The sequence below is a fragment of the Pyrus communis genome, chromosome 8, assembly GCF_963583255.1.
Source record: "Pyrus communis chromosome 8, drPyrComm1.1, whole genome shotgun sequence".
Classification (NCBI taxonomy): domain Eukaryota; kingdom Viridiplantae; phylum Streptophyta; class Magnoliopsida; order Rosales; family Rosaceae; genus Pyrus; species Pyrus communis.
The window spans coordinates 14,287,431-14,302,238 of NC_084810.1; the positions used below are offsets into that span (position 1 = coordinate 14,287,431).

General features: G+C 37.6%; 1 pseudogene; it reads right to left on the reverse strand.

Annotated features, from left to right (window-relative positions):
* Positions 1 to 1,685: 1,685 nt before the first annotated feature.
* LOC137742996 (uncharacterized) lies at positions 1,686 to 12,536 on the reverse strand (annotated as a pseudogene).
* Between the last annotated feature and the right edge of the window lie 2,272 nt (positions 12,537 to 14,808).

Here is a 14,808-nt window from a genome sequence, read left to right on the forward strand (position 1 = left end):
CTGCACCCTACATACATTAATTAGTCATTCTTTTCATATTGCACTCACATGCATTCACATGCATTTCAAGAAGCAAAACAACATTGTGCCGTGAGCTTCCCTTGCATTTTCAGCTTTCCTCCTTGCATTCACATGCATTTCCAACCTAGCATTCCATTCTTTAATCATTCCTAGCTGCCATTCACATGTTCTCCCATCCATTCTCTCCCTATAAAACCATGCATTGCATTCATACAATTCATTCATTCACTCCCCACTCCATCTCTCAATTTCTCACACCACAACTAACACAAACACTTCCCCTTAGAATCCAAAACCGTGAGTCCCCCCACCACTCCTCTACCATTTCCATAATCCCCCAAACCTCACCTTAGACCTTGTGCTACAACAACGAGGAAGATAAGATGGCCTAAACGTTCATACAATTCAAGTTTGAGTTGTTGGAATGTTTAGGTGTTTCTTTGATTTCAAAGTTTAAATTCAATTCTCTTTGTTTTGTACGTATGAGGAATGGAAGAGAAGAGTGCCTAAACGTTCATACAATTCAAGTTTGAGTTGTTGGAATGTTTAGGTGTTTCTTTGATTTCAAAGTTATGAGGAACTAAACCCCCCCCTTTAGCTAGGGGGTGATTCGAAACTATGTTTATGTTTGCAATATGAATTGATTAACTTTCGTTGGAATTTCATAAGTTGTGGATTCAATTTGTTTAACCGTTTGATTGATAACTTATTTATGAATGTTTATTAAGAATGCGCGCTTAATTTTCATGCATGAATATGACGCTAGAATATAAGTGAGTTTCACCTAATCGTTATGAACTTATATTCACAAGTAGTGGAGGTTGCTTATAAACAATCGCGTTAAATGAATTCTTGGCAAGAGTTTCATGCTCATCATAGTAACGAATGCCTCGTCAACACTTATAGTTTTCATAATGCTTAATGATCTTTGATTGTATCTTTATTGTGCTGTTCACGTAAAGGACTTTTGGAGAATGTTGTGAATTGCGTTGCGCTAACCCATCCAATTCATTAACTTAAGGAAAACTTGACGGTTAATTTAAGCGGACCTAATTAACCCGGAGTGTTGAGTTTCATAATTTATCGAAAGACCAACTGAGAATCAATCTTGTATGCAAGTGTAACATGTGTGGAGAAGAACCCCTTAGCTAGCATTCATCCATTCAATTCCATCACATTCATATTTACATTCTGCTTTAATTTATAATCTGTGCATTTTAGTTTAATTTAGTCCAAAACTCAATCCCCTTTACTTTATTGTTCAATTTAGTTAGAAATCTGTTTAGTTTATGTTTTAAAGCATTTTGAGCTTTTGATTTGTCTTAGTGTTTTAAAGTTTAGTTTTGTATTCTTTGAGTCTAGTTTAGTGTTTTAAACTGTGTTTTTAAGTTTTTGAGTCAAATCCAAGTGATTAACAATCCCTCCTAATCCCTGGTCCAGAACGATCCCTACTTATACTTATACTACAAATCGACAAAAAGAGGGTTTAATTTGTGTGCGTATAAATCACGCATCACTAGGGTAGCCCTGTACTTGGCTCTGCCCTTGTAGCTATATATATATATATATATATATATATATATATATATGAAGTGGGATTATGAAGTTGAAATAGGTGAAGTTTATAGAACCAGATCAGTCAAGTGGTGGGATAAATTCAACCATCAGAAGTCCATAGGTGTTCCTTTGAGTGATGATGATGGACTAATGTCCGATAATGGCTGTTCCGGGATGGCAGGCAGAGATGGTTGTGCTGCCTGTGCCGGAATTGATGGAGTAATGGGAAATTCTGAGTTATCATCTTTATAATCACTACATTTGTTCATCTTTCAGTTTATCAGTTACAGCTTATCTAATTTGTTAACCTTTTAAGAAGGATTGTTTACTCTTAACCCAAACAGTAAAGCGTGTTCCAAACAATAAGTCCATAGGATTGGCATAAGCTGAGAGGGAGTTTAGCAAATGCGCAAGGAAGGTAATAGCCAGTAAGATTTCTGTATACTGAAAATCTGCATTTTGAACATTATGAGTAACTTAGCAATCTAAGTGATGTTAGGTGGTACAAAGATGTTTTCATGTCCAAAGTCATGCTTAGAGAAGATAGTAATCAACCATTCTAGAAAGTTGGTCATGAATCCTAGAGGTGACATTACTGGGTGTTCTTATGAAATGTTCTATAATGGTGAAAAGTAATGTGTTAACTGCATTTGGGACTCCTCGTCCTATATGTTCATCAAAGATGGGTATACCATCTTCATCTCTTTTGACTGCATTTTTAATCTCATTTCTTGATTGTTCAGTGAAGTTTATTTTTCCACCAAGAATGGAGCATTCTTGTAAATCCAGTGACCAAAAGGTCGACAATTTGTGTTTGACTAAATAATCTACTCATAATGTTCAAAATGCAGGTTTTTAATATAGAGAAATCTTACTGACTATTACCTTCCTCGTGTATTTGTTAAACTCCTTCTGTATATATATGACATGAGGAGCTTCACACTTCTGGTGGCATTGACCAATCAGAATCACATTTACTGAAAGCTGGGTTGGATGATAAGGAAGCTACGATTCACTTGGCCATGCATATATGCATGGAAAAGAAGCATGAGTTATTCCGTACAAGGTAGTTCTTGGCAAGGCTCTATGTGTTTTTTCAGACTACTCAAGTCGAAAAGATTAGGACCCCTTAACGGTATATATGCACCTCAAATAAGAACACGATCTCATCAGTCTCATGAGCAAAAAATGGATAATCGATCTGTCAGAATTAAGGTACCCCGAGGCTGCGTAGGTAAAATACTATTTATACAGGAAATAAAAAGGAATTAGAATATACCGTTCTGTAAGTACAAATTCTTAATGTATTGCATACAACATCAGCTGGCCATTTCTTAGAGTTATACTTTGCTCGCTCAAGGTTGTATTCATATGTTTTTTGTCTGGGATGTAGGTTGCTGGAGTTCATCAGATTCGTAGTGTACCGAAAACAAGATTCTATCAGGTGCTTGTCATCACTGTTCTAAAAATCCTTGCCTAGATGCTTGATGGCTGGCCACCGTGCCGATTAGTTCCTGGGCGTTTGAAAATTAAGAAATGTCACCTAGACCCGCTTAAGCATCCACCTAGCTCTCCTAGGCGCCCACCTAGGTTGTGACTCCTACTTAGACAAAAAATCAATAATTTTCATTTTGTATTTTATTTTTTAAATAAAATATAATAGACTTGTTAAATACTTGGATGAACACTCATTATATGCTTGTTTCGCATGTTTTCAATATGTTCTAATACTTTATAATTTATATGTCATTTTATTATGTAGTTTATGTATCTCAATATAATTATGTGTTTTTTAAGTATAAATCAGCACTTATTAATACAATATATAATAAATTTATTTGAATTCGCCTAGGCCCCCACCTAGTCTCTGCCTAGTCACCTAGGCATTAGGCCTCAACCTACCGCCCGACTAGCTTAACGTCTTTTAGAACCTTGCTTGTCACAAATGGTAATTTACACACTAATAACTTGAAAATTTTCGAGTTGTACATAACTTAAACAGCTCAAGCAACTACATAGCCTCAAAAGCCAAAAATTGAGGATGAGAGGACTTGATAACAAACATAAACAGGCCATGTTTGCGAGTCCTAGTGGAAGTCCTTGGTGAAAAATATATGTATTTTGTTGTTTGACGAAAATGGCTTTTGAGCACCTCTGTTTCCTTATATTATATGCTTTCTATCATGTATTCAATTCAAACCCTAAAAATAAAGGTTAATTACACTAACACTCTTTTATCGAGTATCATAGAAGCCTACCAAAAAAAAAAAAAAACAATGGAAACAAAGGAAGATTATCAATTATAATTTAAATCTTATTTACTGTAACGAAACTTACAGTAAAAGAATTATAAATGAATACTTACATAAATTTCATCGCGACCTCGTTGCCATAATTGGCGTGCATCCCCCCCAAACCACCACCTTGGAGAAAGGCTCCCTAGCCACCTGCCGTTCCTTGACTTGGTAAGATAGGGGTCGAGAATCGGAGTGGTGAAGATACGGTTTTTTTGTCCCGATTACCTTTAATTGCAGCAGATTTTTTTGTCCATTACAAAATATTAATTTAACTTAACTGAAAAAAAAAGTATATAAATAAACTTTGATTACCTAAAACTTTTCACTCTGAAAATGAATACAAAGCTACTCCCACTCGGCCCCCTTCTCCACAAACTCCTAGGGTAGTTTTGCAAGAGCTGCCTCAGGTGTCAGAAAAGTGTCGTAGTACTTATGCAGCTCATACTTCCATGCCTTATACTGGCCGTTCCACACTAATAGCTCATCTTGTAAACACGAAAAATTCCTGAAACAAGAAACAAGAATACGCATACAAAATATATTTTTTGTGGTTTAATGATTTTGGGGTTACAATCTCTTTGTAATTTGATCCTCTGATTCTATCTTCGTAGGGTGTAGGTTTGTGAATGAGCTGTTGATCCAAAGGGCCGTCGGGGCTTGATCTAAGGATGAAGAGTTGATGAATGGATCTTCAAGGGGCGTTGGGCTTGATCTTGAAGAATAGTTGTGCGGATTTCTTCAAGGGCTTTTGGGCTTAATCTTGAAGGTTGATGGATGATCGGATCTTCAAGGGCTTTTGGGCTTGATCTTGAAGAACGATTGGATGTGTGGATTTGTTGATGTGTTCTTGATCCAAAGGGCCGTTGGGGCTTGATCTTGGGATGAACGGATGATGAACGATGGTGAACACTTTCTTCAAGGGGCCGTCGGGGCTTGATCTTGAGTCGGTGGAAGTTCTTCAAGGGCCGTTGGGGCTTGACCTTGAAGGAGGATTTGACGAAGAACGAAGAGTGTTTTCTTGATCCTTCGGGATTTGCTTGAGAGCTTTAGAGTTTCAAGGCTTCAAGGTTTTGGTGTGATGTGAATTCCCTTCTTTCTTTCTCTTCTTCCTTCCCCTAAAATGAATGTCTTGGCTTCCTATTTATAGAATTCCAAAACTTGATTTTTGGATTTAAATAATCAGATGAAATAAATCATTTCTGCCAGGTATTGACACGTGTCCTATTTGATGACTTTTCCAATTTATTTCGATTTTTCGTTGAGTCACACGCTACATGTAAAATTTATGTGACACGTGAGCGTTGAAATTTTAATTATTGGTCAACATTCATTTCACCGAAATTTCGATGTCCACACTTCTACCACGACAATTTTATCACGGGCTTCATGTGTCCGTTAAAAATAAATAAATAAATAAAAAAGTGTACAATTTTACCACAGGCATGATAAACACACGGTAAATAACAATTTTTTACTACAATTAAATTTTAACCCGTTGTAAAATAGCAGTGAACGACCACGCACAAAGTTGCACATTGTAAATTTACTAAGCCACCATGGACAATGCTCGTGGTCAATATTATTTGTATCCACAAACCCTTTTTGTTATCTACCACGAGCATAATGTCTAATAGAACCATACACCCTTAACTGAAAAATTTTGGAGGAGGTGGGACACTAAATTTTGCAAAATTTCAAAATGCGTAATTATCTATACTATTTAAGAAAATAAAAACTGAAACAATAACCATGTAGAACCAGACAAACACCACACCCATCCATTGTGCAAAACTAGACCAGTAAAAGAAATCGTAGTAGTTTTCTGAACGTATGTCTATGAAGTGCAATTAAATTCTGAAACCCACTATCCACTTCTCCCACGACGGTTTCCTCCGCAAGGGAAAAACTATGCTTATTTATTCTATCATCTCATGTACTTATTATTATTTTTCTTTTATTTTATTTTATTTTATTTTATTTTTCAATTTTAGTTTATTTGGTTTTGTTTCTATTTCTCGATTAGATTCCTCCATTTGGTACTTTGTATTCAAATGAGATTTTGATGGATTTTAATTCTTTTAATGAATCTAGAGGTATTCAATTAGGATTTTAAGTGATTCTCTGAAATTCAAAGTGTATTCTATCAGAATTTTAAGATAGTTAATTAAAATCCTTAGAAATTCAGGTGCATTTAATTAGGATTTTAAAGCAGTTTATAATATTCCGGGTGTATTAAATTAGAAATTGATTTTAAAGAATTTTTAAAAGTTGAGGAATTCGAGGGAATTTTAGAAATTTCGTAGTGTATTTTAAGCATCTACAAATTTCACCTCTCCCCGTGAGATTTCGAGGGAATTGAACCAAAATTTTACATGAATCTCTACAAATCAATTAAACTCCATAAAATTCCATGGATTTATAAAGAGAGTTTTAATGAAAAGGGTTTGGGCTAAGTTTAACTTAACCAAAAACCACCATAAACTATTATTTAACTAAAAGGGTTTCATATTTAATCATAAGGACAAAACTAACTTAAATCAAACCTTACAAACATTAAGAGACATGGGCTGAATAAAAAGCCCAAACACGGAATAATTTTTTTTTTTCCAGCCATGCCCTTGACAGAAACTTCATTATGTCAGCCCAATTCAGTTAGAAGCAAACTTTTCTTTATTTACAACTATACCACTACCTCATCAAAGCCTAAATATCATATAAAAATGAAAGGGTAAATTACATTTTACCCCCTCAAGTTTGGGGCCAATTTCAATTTCTTACAACATCTTTAAAACATTTCAATTTCATACATTTACTTATCATTTAATTTCAATTCCATACATCCGTTAGAAAATCTGTTAAGTTAACCATTAAGTGATGTCATGGCAAATATGGGGTCCCCATTTATGTTGACGTGGCTACCACATTTGTGCCACTTGGCTAAACACTTAATAAAAAAATTTAAAATATTAAAATAATAATATAAAATAATAATAATAAAAATAAAAATAAAAACCAGAACCCAGAAATCCCCGACCCACTTCTCCCTCTCCTTATCCGCAACCCCCCAGACATGGGAATAGTACCTGAGCATCAACCAAAATGGTTCCAGCAGCGACGACATTTGCAAGCCTCGAAGTGCAAAGAAGCAGGATGCTAGGTAGCCTCAACACAATATTTCTCCATGCATCATCCTGAAAAGTCTTTGCAAATTGGCAGCGAAAGCAGGTTGCTCACTCCAATCCTTTACCGCCAAGTCTGCGTGTGAAATCCCGTTCCTGGATTTCACTATTATAATCTCCGTATTTGTATTATTAAGATTTTATATTATTTTTCGAGAAATTATATTAATTGATTTGGATTTAGATTTTAATTAAATTAGTTACAAAGTTTGAAGTTTGGGAAGTAATTATCTAAAATTCGTTGACCTTTCGAGGTCACAAGTAACGTATTCAAATAGATCTTGAAACTACGAGCGCATAGGCGAAAACCATTTGCGAGTCCGGATTATAATGTTATAGATACGAACATCTGAAGTTGTGTTACTAAACTATAGATTTTAAATTTATTTTAAACTCTCATCTTGTGGGAAAGAGGCCAATCATATTTATGTGAGTTAAGGGAACCAATCAGGGGGAGGAAGAAGGAGGGAAAGGAGAGAAAGGAGGAAACACCCAAGCAACCTTGACCCGATTTCAAACCCCGACCCGGTTCCTTGACCCGGTTGTATCTGTTTCGTCCGACATCCAATTGAGGTGATTTTGGTGTCTATGGAAAGCTCTCAGCGAACCCAACATCTTTGTGGTATTATATTTCTCAATTTCTAACCTAATTTTACAAAACGAAGCCACAAAGTCCATGGTTTTCTGGCGAGTTTTCTCATGTTACGGTGATTCCAACAACGATTACCTGCGATCACACCACCAATAGACTCCCCTCAACCCTTGGAGCAAGGCCCAACTATGTGATGAGGCATCGGAGTTCGTTTTGGCAATGAATCGAGGAACACCCATTTCTAGGTTTTCTGACGAGTTCGAGGGTAATTGGAGCTTTTCCTAGCCAAATTGGACTTGGCCACATGTATAAAACTTGCTCCACTCACTGAGATCTAGTTGCCTATAAAATTTGGTAATTATTGAAAATAGTTGAATATTTCGGCGAGTTGGGACGATCGACCGCAACCCACGACGGCGCATGGCCAGTGTGCCAACAATGCCCTTTTAAGTCCAATTAGATGCTCTGAATTCATAATTGATATCCATATGAAGTGGTTTGATTGTTTGAACTTAGTTTCATTATGATACATCACTTGATCAAAATTTGAATCGACGATCTGACCGTTGGATCATCACCAAACTTTAATGCATTATAGAACATAATATTTGAGAATAGCTGGAACTGACAGATCGAGAATCTACTTACGGATCTTCCTAAATTGGATTTCTAAGTTAGTAAAATTAATTGTTAACCACTACCTAATTCTAGCAATTGGCGGAGATCCGACCGTCAGATCACAATGAGAGTTTAGTATGTTGTTCTTTGAGCATAATGTGGACCTTAAGAAGTTACGGATCTAGATTATGATGTGTGAATCTTCCGGATTAAATTGCTAGGGTATGGACCCCACCATTGATTTTTGTCAACAGGTCTTGAACCATTTGAATTACTAAAATTAGTATTACTAGAGACTCAGTGAAGCCTTGCGGACTTGTCTCGGGAGTGACTTTAATATATATATATATATATATATATATATATATGTGTGTGTGTGTGTGTGTGTGTGTGTGTGTGTGTGTGTGTGTGTGTGTGTGATATGGTGATTACCCTATTCTTTATATTAATATCCTTTGTGGATATGACATGGTTTTATAAATGTGTTTTCTATTAAAATATGATTCTTTTATAATTGGCCATCGATCTATTTTTGTTAAATTTGACTTGATTCATGCATTGGTAATATTTGTGGAAAAGTGATTCGAATTGCATATTGAAATGTTTTATAAATTGAGGGGTAGTAGGGGACTATGACCCTGCTTGGTTAATCCGCATTTGGGGGTCACTAGTGGTCTTGCTTGGTTAATCCGCGATGGGTAATCACTGCCTAATAGATTCGTGGGAGTGACTCTGCTTGGTTAATCCGCGATGGGGGGTCACTACCTACATGGTTACTCAGGGGTGGCTTTGCTTGGTTAATCCGTTATGGGGGGCCACTTCCTGTTTGATTACTTATGTAGGATTTGGCCGAACCGCGTCCCTCTAGCCCTAGTTTTTAATGTACATATGAACGTTGGTTTTTGAGAATCTTATGGGTTGACTTAGAAAAGTTGTTGGATGTCTAGGTGACTCATTCGGAGTTTTCAACAACTTGATTATGATTTCATAAAGCATGATTCTACACTTGATGTTTATAGATTGTGATCAATGGTATGTTTTTATTGAATATCACATACTTGTATTATTGTCAACTTACCCGAGCTTCGCAGCTTAACCGAGTTCTGATTTGCCAGTGCAGCATTCCCTTGATGTAAGCACTGATTTTACATATGACAGGTTTGGGTAGATTACGAGAAATCGTTTGGTATTTTGGTTCCGTTGAGTGGTTCGGAACCTGATATTGTTGGATTCCGTTGAGTGGTCCAGAATCCTTGCTTTTGCTAATTCCCATAAGATTAGTCTAGAACCCTAGATTCGAGTGGATAGGAATCACCCCTAATAGACCTTGTGATTATAAATTAGAATTACCATGTTTATTACTCATAATCCAAGTAGGGAATTATATATAATTTCTTAGTTAAATTCGTGAAATGATAAGTTATCACATTGATTGATTAACGTAAATAAATGCTAAGATCATGCATTTTTTATTCATGAATTGATTAATTGACGGGATTGCGGAATGACTTTAGATATGGATGTCATTATTATGATTATTCTAGTTGATCAATGTGGCTTGAGAAGAATATTGTGCTTCGTCATTGTTTCTTGAACATATTGCATGGTATGCATTGTGATATATTGTTGAGACATAACGATTTATGTGATAAATGTTCGAGTATAGTGAATTGGTGAACTACGAATGGCTTGATCCCTATTGTGGGTACGTAGGCAGTCTAACGAGAAGGTTAGATGCAACCATAAAGTATACAAAAAATCATTACTCAATTCGAGGCTTGAGCGTGCTTGGTACATATTCTGGAGGTGGGGTATGTTAGATATACGGATACTTGGTGACGTCACATGTCGATCCTGGACATATGTCAGGATCGGGGCGTGACACCGTGACTCGGAGCTTGACCATCCTCTCCACAAGCGACACCAGGTGTTTCCTATTGGTCATTGTGGTGTGGAGGTTGAGCCTCTAGATGGCTTTGGTCTCGTCATGGTCGCCACGGACTCCGAGACTCGTGTATTCCTCCTCCATAGACTCCTTGATGACCTTCAAAGTGGTTTGAAATACGCGATCCAGAACTCGCTCGACCAAGTCTCTGGACCCAAACTCCAGCAGCAGCTTTGCGACGAACACCATGCTTGGGTTGTGAGTTAATGCGAGGATGAGACCGTATAGCATCTCTTCGCTCGAATCGGGGGTTTTAGAAACCCTAGTGATGAGATCTTTGGATTCATCTTCACTTAAGTGAGGGATTAGGTCAAGCATTCGAGCTTCATCATCTTGGGTCCAGGGGATGGCCTCTAGGAATCAGAGGCAGAATCGAATACAATCCTCGAAGATACGCTCCAAAGCCACCGGGAAGAGGTTGAGCGCCGTCAACACAGTGGTTATGGAGGCGGCGAGGTCGAGGGTGTAGAAGAGTTGGAGGATGGAAATACGGGCATCCATGGCTTCCAGGGTCGATAAGACCCGCAGGCTGATGTGGCGGACGACGTCATCTTGGGCATTGGGGTTTCGGGGTGGTGGAGGGGTCGCGGGGGAGGTGGGGGTGGGGTGGGGTGGGATGGGATGAGGGGTTGCGGTGAAATGATGGATTTCTTGGGGGGGTTGCGAGGTAGGAGAAGGAAGAGAGAGAGAAATGGGTCGGGGATTTCTAGGTTCTTTTTATTTATTTATTTTTTTTAAAATTTTTATTAAGTGTTTAGCCACGTGGCATAAATATGGTAGCTACGTCAGCACAAATAGGAACCCTATATTTGCCACGTCATCATTTAACGGTTAACTTAACAGATTTTCTAACAAATGTATGAAATTGAAATTAAATTATAAGTAAATGTATGAAATTGAAATCTTTTAAGGATGTTGTAAGAAATTGAAATTGACCCTAAACCTGAGGGGGTAAAATGTCATTTACCCAAAATGAAAATTTTAAAAGTTTCTATCAGTTATCCCAATCAGGTCGTCCATTGTAGAACTAATTGATTTGACTTTTAAATAAATACAAAAATAAGCTATTTGTTGTAGATGTAATTTAGTGAACAATTATGGAGGCCATAGAGAGAGAAAGGTACGGTAATAGAGAAGTAGAAGAGAGAGATGTGTAATTGTGGGTATGTTTGATTCACCCCATTGTGCCTTTATTTATAGTAGTATAAATGACAAAACCTTTCCCTTTAGGATAACGACATTTAATAGGTAATTTAATCCTAATAGAAATATATTATACTTTCCCAGATTCCCTAGGATTTACACAATCACATTCATATTCTAAATATGACTACAACACCTCCCCTTAAGTGTGTAAATACTCAACAAACCATTGCATCATATTCTTCAGCAGATAAGGTAAAATAGTTGATGAAGTCATTGACACAACGGGTGATCGTGAATCTCAAATTTACTTTGAAGTATGCATTTGTAAAAACTCACAAAAACCTTGCTATGGTAAACCCCATAAACTAAGGAGAAAAGTAAAAAAAATATGCATAATGTCTAAAACGCTCGTCAAATTGGATGAAGGTAATGAACTCAACGGAGTGTGATCATCTCGAGATAGGTGCCTCATTAAAGCCTAGTTAGGTAGCAAAAACCTAGTGGGAAAAATGCTCCTAATCGTAGGGAAAAAAAGTACATTAAGATCATGTGAGTATGATTCAAGATACTCCGCCTGAGTTAGACATAACTTCTAAATAAGAGAATTACAAGCGATTTAACTCAGATAATTTACGTATACCGATTCCTTGGACAAGCTTCTGAAATGTAGACTTGGGCAATGACTTGGTGAAGAGATCGGCCAAGTTGTCTTAGGAATGGATTGCATGACTTCAATCTCCTGATGCTTTGCTGATGTAGATGTAGGCGCAATATGTCTTGTCGTTGACTTCGTTGATGTATCATGGCTTGGTTGGGTTGATACATGCGGCATAATCTTCATGGATCGTCGTCGAGACTCAACAATGGATGAAAATATAGCAAGTACTTCGAAATTTTCAATAAGAACTCCTAACCATGTCTCACTTGTGGCGTAATGAAGTGAGGTGAGTCTTGGAACAATTCGAAGATTTGGCAACTAAGGTTATATCGTGGACCTCCAAGATATTGCGATATCCCTAATGGTAAAGACACAACCATTTGGGGATTTTTCCTTGTGCTGGTTTGATAAGTAACTAACGTCAGCATAACAAATAAGGCAAGCATCATTCCGAGGATCGGGGGGGTTGGATCCGCTGAGATGCGTTGGGATTTGCCTATGTAATACCTTCAGGGTACGTCATTAATACCAATTCAGTGGATGTGTGTGGGTGCGTTGCTGCATCTTTACCAATAGATCAACAGCGAAAGAGATGTCCTGTCTAAATACAATGAGCTAAGTATAACGAAGCTCAAAGTTGAACTTTAGATATGGAATTTCAGATTCCATAACCTCTTCAGGGTCTCATGTAAATATAACGTATGGACGATCAAAGGTATACTCAAAAGTAACACATTCGAGGTGCAGTTCGACTGGTGGACCAAAATACCGTCTGAACAATGCTTGAACTTCAAGTCAAAGCATATACGAGTTTTCCCAAGATTCTTCATCTCAAATTCCATCTTCAGGTGCGAGGCAGTTTTCTCAAGCTCTTTCGAAGTCTTAGTGAGATTTGTGTCAACGACATAAACTGTAACTCTAGCAATTTGGAATAATACTTCATAGTTTAACATGCAAGGGTATAATTCATCCCTTAATGATCAAATAATCATGTAGACGAGTATACCACATCCGTCGGATTTTTCAATCCATAAGTGAACACCTCAAAACGAGTTATGAGGGTGTTTCATGGTTTTGGAACTATTTGAACCAATCCATGTAATTCTTCGGGAACTTGCATGTAAATCTCTGTATTTATATCCCCATGGAGAAAACACTAACTACATTTCATAATGTTGTTATTAATCACAGGATGTTTGAGAGAAACTTTGCGCAGTAAGGGGTGCATTATATCGCACTATTTCATTCATCTCATAACGCTTCCTTTCCCACTTGTAACACAACAGGGTTACCTTGGGCTATGTAGGAACGAGAGGTCCAATACACATTTTGGTAAGGAATTTGACCTGGATTGTAACTTTAGTTGTCCAATCCGTTCTACGTTGTCACTTAATCAACGGAACACAGTTCGATATCATCGCTTTTCATTTATGTTGGTAGCAACCATATAAGTGAAAACATCATCGATGATAATCTCATTTCAATTCCATTTAGCACATCCCAACTAGTATACTGGACCAAGAACTTTAAATCTCGGGATAAATCCGGATTAATCTCATAAGATGGAAATGATTTGAGACAGCGATCGAGTTTAGATTCATTGTTGTGCCATGTCTTCTTCTTCTAGGGAAGTGAATCATACAAACCGAGTGATCTGTCGTGCTCCAGACTAACACAAATTGATTGGCTATCCGCCAGTGTGCTGGACCGTCTAACAAGGACGTCCAAACCGTTCAACGGGGGCGGCACACCCTCCAGGTATGTTAACTCGACGTCCGTTAAGTACGTCTATCCTTGCAGGCATGTTTGCAGCTGGTATATGATCTCGTCATTTTAACTAGATCAAAGGAATGCGTCTGGAGCAACATTCTAAAATCTAGAACTCATTGCACTTACTTATCATACATGTGCGGTACGGGGATCGAGATAAGACATAGTGGGTAATGTCCACGTAAATTCACGTCGTTCTACAGGAACGTTGACGTTCTTATCTCCCCCTAATGGCAAGAAAACTGTCTCATTAAAGTGGCAACCCGCAAATGAGCGATAAAGAGATCGCATGTAAAGGCTCTAAGAGAGCTAGTGTGAAGGAGAATCATGATCGACAAAAGATACACATCCTTCTTTGAAGACCCATGGTGGTCCGTTACGGCGGCGCAACTTAGCACATGGAATGCACACCCAAATGCATAAATACGAAAATCGTCAAGTTCGTATCCAGTAACCAACTATAACGTCATATAGCTTGGGTGGCAATGGGCCTTAAGGCAGACCAACATAACTGTGTACAAGGATTGCATGGCCCTTGGCAGAAACCGAAAACTTGGTATGTTCACCAAAATTTGGGCGATCATTTAAATTGCGCTTTATGATCACTAGGTGAGGCTATTTGGGGTGAACATGGGAATTCGATGTTCAATTAAAAACCCAAAACGACATGCAATACTTTAGTGAAAACCTTTGATATAAACAATCCGGCATTATCCAGTCTCTTGGACAAACATGTGACCAGTTTATCGATTCATCAACCAAACCCATAAGTATTTATGGTCCGCATTTTGGTTGGATTAGTCCACCTATATTCCCTTGAATCCACTGTAAAAAGAGAGTCGTGTCGTATCTTTGTGAGGAATGATATAGAAAATCAATTTCCTTAACAAGCATGCTTGGCAAAGTGTGTTTGTAGGCACAATATCCTTACTTCAGATGAGGAGATGCATTGTAGCATCAGTGTTCGACCTAAGTGTCCCAAAAGGTCGTGCCAAAGCAAGTAAATTGCTCAATTACCAGGCTCC